Here is an 8,685-nt window from a genome sequence, read left to right as displayed (position 1 = left end):
AAGGCCTTGAGTAAATCTGCGGAGTCCAAGTATGGCCACAGCTTCCGGACAAAATGGCCAACCCAATGAAAGAGCTGATATGACACGACAGATTGTGTTGCCAAATGATTGGGTAAAAGCCAGTGGGTGGGACAGTGGCTGGGAAAGGTGGGAATACTTTTCAGGATAGCAGTGCCAGATTTCCAGAAAGTTTCAGATTTAGGAACTTTCAGTTCCAGAAGGGCTTCAGGATAGTCTCTGAGAAGGGAATAAAGTGACTTTGAATGAATATCTAACAAAGGTTGTGAGAGGGGTTCACCTGGTCTTGAAGCACAGTCTACCAGTGGTAGTTAACCTGGTCCCTACCACCCACTAGTGGGCATTCAGCTTTCATGGTGGGCGGTAACGGAGCAACCAAAGTATAAATAAAAAAGATAGATTTAACTATATATATGGTAAGTTGTTTTATAAAGATTTATTCTGCCAAACTTAGTGAAAATCCAACATAAAGTACTTGGTAAGTAATTAATAATAAGTTAAAGCATATTATTATATGCTTTAACTTGCTGTAACTCTGCTTTATAAATTTTATAAAGTTACTTCCCTACTTTATCAATTACCAATGCTGTGGAACCGGTGGGCGGTTAGAAAATTTTACTACTAACAGAGATACAAAAGTGGGCGGTAGGTATAAAAAGGTTGACTACCACTGGACGGATGAGGTTTTAAAGGCTAGAAGCAGTAAGTTCTATGGAATGGAAAGTTGTCATGGCCTAGGACCTTCTTTACACTTTGAGCTCTGCCCCTGCACTTAAAATTAACCACACAATTTCAATTTGGGTGACCTTTGCAGGAGAGTCATTAAGAGAGTACTTTGCGGGAGTCTCAGAAGAAGGGATATAACTTAAGATCCATTTGAGCTTAGGGAACAACCCTGTTCCTTCCTTGAGAGAAAAGTGGCCTCTCAGCCAATGGGGAGTCAGGATGGGCCATAATGTTATAGAGAGAATGGGCCCTCCAGCAAATAAATGTGGGTAAGCAGAAAATAGCCTGCGGGAAGTGACTGTTTGACCCTGAAACTACCAATAATATCCTATAACTGGGGAAGCTTGCCTCTGGCCTCCAGGTAGATCATGTTAGGGGAATCTCTGAAGCAGGAGTTAGGAGTTTTGGGGAATTTCTAAGAACAGTTCTCTGTTCCAAAAAAACTCTGTATTTCTTGTCTTTGTTCTTTTCATCCTGTCTGGAAGCCAATTCATTTGGGCACCCACCCCACCACTCTATCCTCATGCTCTAACCAATGGAGCTACCCAGTCTACCTCATGTCCAGTTTATCAGCAAAACCTGTTATACTACCTAGTAAATATGTTCATAATTCAACCATTTTTACCATCTTCACTGCTACCACTTTAGTCCAAGCTACCACTACTGTTCACCTTCTTCACACAGAAACCAGGATGATGGCTTTAAAACCCAAGTCAGATCATGCCACTCGTATGCTTTTGAATGGCTTCATATCTCTTTCAGAATAAAATCCAAAAATTTTGCCCTGCCCTACAAGGACCCACATGGTCTACCCCAACACATAATTGAGCTCACCTCTTACACACCTCTCATTCACACCTTTGTAGCTATACTGGCTCCTTCTTATTCCTTTAAAAAAAATAAAAAAACAAGCACAATTTGCCCCAGGGCCTTTGCACTTGCTGTTCTCTCTTCCTGAGACACAGTTCCTCGTATACCAATAAGCTAGTTCCCATATTTCACTGAAGCCCTCCATTAGTCATATTAGGCTAGCTCTGTTGGGTTGACATAACAAAAGTTTATTTCAAGGGGAGAGAGGGAGAGAGAGAAATAGGAATTTTTTGTTCCACTTATTTATACATTCATTGACTGATTCTTGTATATGCCTGACTGGGGATTGAACTCACAACCTTGGCAGATTGGAATGATGCTCTAACCATCTGAGCTACCTGGCCAGGGCCAAAAGTTGATTTCTTGTTCATGTATATGTCTCATGCAAGTCAGCAAGGTGCAATTGTCCAGTCACTCAAGGACCCAGAGCAAGTGGCATCTGCCATCTTGTCACTGCAACCCATGGCATCCTTGATTACTGTGATAGGGAGAGAGAGAGAGAGAGAGAGAGAGAGAGAGAGAGTGCACCGAATGGTCCTGCACAAGAGATAAATGTTTTGGCCCCGGAATGACTCTGGCCCTGCCACAAACAGCTCATTGATCAGGATTGCTCACATGATTCCATCCAATTGCAGGAATATGAGAAAGTAGAATTCTTTTATGTGCCCAGAAAGAGAGAACCAGTGTATGTTTTCTATTGCTGCCATAACAAGTTACCATGAACCATGGACTCAGCAACTGAAAGAACACAAATTTACTATCTTGCATTTCTATAGGTCCAAAGCTTGACTGACATGAATTTTACTAGGCTAAAATCAAGGTGTCAACAAGGCTGTTTCTTTCCATTTCCAGTTAGTAAAGGCTACCCACATTCCTTGGCTCATGGCCCCTTCTTCCATCTTCAAAGTCAGCAATGGTGCATTGAGTCTCTTTCACACTTTAAATTTCTCTTGATTCTTCTTTGTCCTCACATGGTTTTTTGTTGTTGTTGTTTTTTTGTATTTTTCCGAAGCTGGAAACGAGGAGAGACAGTCAGACAGACTCCCGCATGCGCCCGACTGGGATCCACCCGGCACGCCCACTAGGGGGCGACGCTTTGCCCACCAGGGGGCGATGCTCTGCCCCTCCAGGGCGTCGCTCTGTCGTGACCAGAGCCACTCCAGCGCCTGGGGCAGAGGCCAAGGAGCAATCCCCAGCGCCCGGGCCATCTTTGCTCCAATGGAGCCTCGGCTGCGGGAGAAGAGAGAGACAGAGAGGAAGGAGAGGGGGGAGAAGTGGAGAAGCAGATGGGCGCCTCTCCTGTGTGCCCTGGCCGGGAATCGAACCCGGGACTTCTGCATGCCAGGCCGACGCTCAATCACATGTTTTTCTGACCACAGTTGGGGGAACGGTTCTCAGTTGTTAAAGACCTATGTGATTAGATGAGACCCACCCAAATAGTCCAGAATAATCTTTCCATCTCAAGATCTTTAATCTTCATCACTTCTGCAAAGTACCTTTTGCCACGTAAGGTAACATATTCACCAATTCCAAGAATTAGAGTGTGGACATCTTTGGGGGCTACATTCTGCCTACCACAGTCATATAGGGGTGAGCACTAGAATTCTCCACCTTGTGGCTCTGATAAAATCTCACACCATTGGAGACACCTACCCTGACCACCTTAACTAAATAGAAGCCCTGCCAATCATTCTCATTCCTTTGTCCTGCTTTATATTTTTAGCACTTATCACGATGTTACATATTAAATATGTGTCTTTTTGTTCACCATTTCTCTATCTCTTCCACTAGAATGTGAACTCCATGGGAGCAGGGATTTTGTTTTATTCATGGCTGTATCCCTGGTATCTAGAAAGGTGCATGACACAGTATATACTCAATAAACACTTGTTGAAAAACTGATCAATGGATGGTCTAACTTGCAGCCCGACTGAACCTGAAGTGCTTCCTTAAACACCTGTATTATTAGGAGTCAGAGTAAGCACCAAGTAACTGTGGCTTAAACAAGACATGTTTATTTCTCTCTTGCATAGACGAGGTCTGGAGATAGTCAAGCCACCAAGAACCTTCTAGCTTTCTTCTTCACCATCTTCAGAATGGTCCTTGTCCTCGTGGTCTTAAGATGGCAGATAGTGTTCTAGCCATCACGTCTGTATCCTTGCAGCAGAATGAAGGAAGGCAAAGAAAAAAAGGCTAAAAGCCCCACACAGCTGATTTCTAAGGATGTTTTCCAAAGAGCAGCTTCACAATTCCTCTGTTCTCATTGGCCAGAAGTGAGTCACATGACCACACCTAGCTGCAAGAGAGGATGGAAACATAGCTTTTTTCTGTATTTTTTTTTTCTGAAGCCGGAAACGGGGAGAGACAGTCAGACAGACTCCCGCATGCGCCCGACAGGGATCCACCCGGCACGCCCACCAGGGGCAACGCTCTGCCCACCAGGGGGCGATGCTCTGCCCCTCCAGGGCGTCGCTCTGTTGCGACCAGAGCCACCCAGAGCACCTGGGGCAGAGGCTGAGGAGCCATCCCCAGCGCCTGGGCCATCCTTGCTCCAATGGAGCCTCAGCTGCGGGAGGGGAAGAGAGAGACAGAGAGGAAGGAGAGGGGGAGGGGTGGAGAAGCAGATGGGCGCTTCTCCTGTGTGCCCTGGCCGAGAATCGAACCCGGGACTTCTGCACGCCAGGCCGACGCTCTACCAATGAGCCAACCAGCCAGGGCGATGGAAACATAGCTTTTAATGCTGGGCTATCTTGGACTCAGCTAGATAGTGTTTTGACAACAAGGAGAGAGAAGAGAAAATTAGCTTACAGGGAGTATGTCAGACCCTCAGTGAATCAGGAACCCAGTGTATACCATGACATCATGAGGTGCTAGGCAGAGCAGCTTTTTGGCATTTCCAGGAAAGGAGAGACTTGAATTGTTAGTAGTTGATGTCTGGCCATGACATTCCATCCCATCTTCTACTGCCCTGACCTTGGATTTGGTCTGTTTTGTTTGATACTGCTACCCTAGAACATAATAGGTAATCAATAAATATTTGTTTTTTTGGTTTGGTTTTGTTTTTTATTTTTTTATTATTTATTCATTTTAGAGAGAGAGGAAGGGAGAGAGAAGGGTAAGAACATAGGTCTGCTCCTCTATGTGCCCTGAGCAGGGATTGAACTAGCAACCTCTGCACTTCCAGATGACACTCTAACTAATGGAGCTATCCAGCCAGGGCCTCTATAAATATTTGTTGAATAAATAGGTCGGTCCTATTATTATTCCCACTATACAGATGAAGAAACTGAGGCTCATCTACTTTGAGATGAAGGCAGGAATTCAAATTCAGCTGTGTTTCGGTTTGGCTAAAATTCTTAACCACCTCTTCAATGAGGAAACTAGCTCAGAGAGGCCCTGGTGGGATACCTCAGTTGGTCAGAGCTTTGTCTAACCAATATGCCAAGGTTGTGGTTTCAATCTCTGGTCAGGGCACAGAGAAGAATCAACAAATATATGTATAAATATGTAGACCAACAAATCAATCTCTCTCTCTCTCTCTCTCTCTCTCACTCCTCTACCTCTCTCTCTAAAATCAATAAATAAAAATTTACAAATGAGCCCTGGCCAGTTGGTTCAGTGGTAGAGTGTCAGCCTGGCATGTGGAAGTCTCAGGTTTGATTCCCAGTCAGGGCACATAGGAGAAGTGACCATCTGCTTCTCCACCTATCCCACTCTCCCTTCTCTCTATCTCTCTCTTCCCCTCCCATAGCCATGGCTTGGTTGGAACAAGTTGGCCCTAGTGCTGAGGATGGCTCCATGGGTTCACCTCAGGTGCTAAAATAAGTTTGGTTGCTGAGCAATGGAGCAATGGCCCCAGATGGGCAGAGCATTGCCCCAAAGGGGGCTTGCTGGGTGGATCCCGGATAGGGCACATGCAGGAGTCTCTTTGCTTCCCCATTTTCACTTAAGAAAAAAAAATTTTTAATGAATAAAAAGATGAGTTCAAAACCTATTTTTTGAAAATCTATGTCAGAGAGGTGAGGAGTCAGCAACCATCACACAGCAAGCAGCTGGCACTCAAATTTAGTTCTCTAGAGCTGAGCTGTCCAATACAGTAGCTTAATTTTCATTTAAATTAACTAAAATGAAATAAATTTTAAAATTTAGTTTGTCAGGCCCTGGCCAGTTGGCTCAGTGGTGGAGCGTCGGCCTGGCATGCAGAAGTCCCGGGTTCGATTCCCGGCCAGGGCACACAGGAGAGGCGCCCATCTGCTTCTCCACCCCTCCCCCCCCTCCTCTCTGTCTCTCCCTTCCCCTCCCGCAGCCGAGGCTCCATTGGAGCAAAGATGGCCCGGGAGCTGGGGATGGCTCCTTGGCCTCTGCCCCAGGCGCTCGAGTGGCTCTGGTCGCAGCAGAGCGACGCCCCGGAGGGGCAGAGCATCGCCCCCTGGTGGGCGTGCCGGGTGGATCCCGGTCGGGCGCATGCAGGAGTCTGTCTGTCTCTCCCCGTTTCCGGCTTCAGAAAAATACAGAAAAAAAAGAAATTTAGTTTGTCAGTTGTGTTAGCCACATTTCAGGTGTTTGGTGATGAGCATATTGGACAGAGCAGATGTAGAAGATTTCCACCATTGCAGAAAGCTCTTATCAATAGCACTGTTTTAAAGACCATTTTCATGAAGATCATGGACACTGAAGCCAGACTGCTTGGGTTCAAATCCCTCCTGGTCCCTCAGTTTTCTCATCTATAAACTGGAGGTTATTAAGCCTGACCTGTGGCGCCGCAGTGGATGGAGCATGGATCTGGAATACTGGGGTCGCCAGTTCAAAACCCCAGGCTTGCGCAGTCGAGGCACATGTAAGGGGCAACTGTTGTGAGTTGATGTTCCTCACCCCCCTTTCTCTCTCTCTCTCTCTCTCTCTAAAATCAATAACAAAAAAATCATAAAATAGAGATGATGATGATAATAATAGGAAGTGACCCACAGGGCATACTATGAGGATTAAATGAGTTAATATGTGTATGTCATGGGCTTAGAACAGTGCCTGGCACAGAGTAAGAACCCTCTGAGTTTGTTATTATTTAAACATGCAGTGGCCACATGTTCAGCCTGCTGCTCCCTAGTCATAGCTACCCCCATAGCTCCCAGCACCCATGGACAAAAAAAGAGAGCCAGAAAAGGAGAGCCCAGAAGGCTAGAACATAGAACAAGAGGATTTTGCTGGGCTCCCCAAGAAAGTAGGAGTTGAGAGCAGGGAAAGAGGGTTGAAGAGGCCAAGAGGGGCTGTGGGAACCATGCAGGCCTGGACGGCCCGGGCCCTGCTGCCTCCCACCCTGGGGAGGTAGGAGATGAAAGTGAGGAGTGGGCAAGCCCCGTATGTTCCTTATGATCCACACTTTGTTCCCAGCGCCTGAGACAAATAGGTGTGAAATCCACATCTGGGACCCACTTTCGGCCTGGCCATTCCCTCCGCCTCGGGCACAGAGCCCGGTCTGTCTGTGCACTCTAACAGAGGCAGCACAGCTGGCTTCCTGGGCTCAGAGGAGGGCCCTGCCCAACTCAGCTTTCCTGATGGCTTCCTGCAAGTGTGGATTCCTAAAGTGATTTGCCCAGCGGAGAACTAGGAAAGAGCCCCACTTAGAGGCAACCATTTTTGCAAAGGGCCTGGTGTGGTAAGAGAGATAGATGAGGCTGGGACTGGTGGTGTCCAGGTCATGGGGGTCCTCCAGGGCCAGGCTGAGGTTTTTTCCCAGGGGCACTAGGGAGTCATGGGAGGTCTATGAGCAGGGGAGGGGCAGACTCAGTCCTGTGTGAGAAGCAGTGATATGGACGATCATTGAGGTGGATCTGTTCACTGGAGGAGCCCTGAGAAGGCCTTGAACCCAGCCTGGAAGTCAGGCAACTTCCCCCAGAGCAAGTGACATCTGAGGTAGGGCTGAAGGACAGAAGAAGGATTCTGTCATGCTGAGAAAGGTTTAGGGGTGGAAGTTTTGTCCATGGGTGCTGGGAGCTATGGGGGTAGCTATGACTAGGGAGCAGCAGGCTGAACTTTAGGTATATAAAGACCCTTCTGGGGTCTGTGGAGGGTAGACTGGAGGAGGAAGACTGAGGGGGAGTGAGGACCTCACCTCCTCCAGGAAGTCTTCCCTGATCTCCCAGGGTGGGCCCTGTGCCACTTCCCTGCTCTGTCACTTATTTTTATTTTTTTTAATTTTTAAAGATTTTATTTATTGATTTTATAGAGAAAGGAAGGGGAAGAGGAATGGGGAGTATCAACTCACAGTTGTTCACTTTAGTTGTTCATTGATTGCTTATTGTATGTGCCCTGACTGGGCAAACCTAGGGTTTCAAACCAGCGACCTCAGCATTCCAGGTTGACACCATACCCACTGCGTCACCACAGGTCGGGCATGCCACTTCTTAACTATAATTCTATGGGGACGACACTGGTGGAGAAGATGAGGTCTGAGCCTGGGCCAGGAGAATAGGGCCAGAAAGAGAGGAAAATAGCACCTACACTGGGAAGCCTTCCACTTAACCCTCATGCAAAAAGTATATATGTAATTATTTCTTTTTTACCCATTTCTAAATGTCATAGTCACTATCTTTTTTCTTTTCTTTTGTTTTCTTTTTTTTTTTGTATTTTTCTGAAGCTGGAAACGGGGAGAGACAGTCAGACTCCTGCATGTGCCTGACCGGATCCACCCGGCACACCCACCAGGGGCGACGCTCTGCCCACCAGGGGGCGATACTATGCCCCTCCGGGCATCGCTCTGCCGCGACCAGAGCCACTCTAGCGCCTGGGGCAGAGGCTAAGGAGCCATCCCCAGCACCCGAGCCATCTTTGCTCCAATGGAGCCTCGGCGGCTGCGGGAGAAGAGAGAGACAGAGAGGAAGGAGAGGGGGAGGGGTGGAGAAGCAGATGGGCACTTCTCCTGTGTGCCCTGGCCGGGAATTGAACCCGGGACTTCTGCACGCCAGGCCGACGCTCTACCACTGAGCCAACCGGCCAGGGCCCAAAGTCACTATCTTTTACTTCACTTACTCATTTGCTCAACATATTCCCCTGCAGTCTCCCTGGGAAATGCTG

Source organism: Saccopteryx leptura, chromosome 3, assembly GCF_036850995.1.
Source record: "Saccopteryx leptura isolate mSacLep1 chromosome 3, mSacLep1_pri_phased_curated, whole genome shotgun sequence".
Lineage (NCBI taxonomy): Eukaryota > Metazoa > Chordata > Mammalia > Chiroptera > Emballonuridae > Saccopteryx > Saccopteryx leptura.
The sequence above is the reverse complement of the archived record's forward strand: the minus strand, read 5'-3'. Positions refer to the sequence as shown.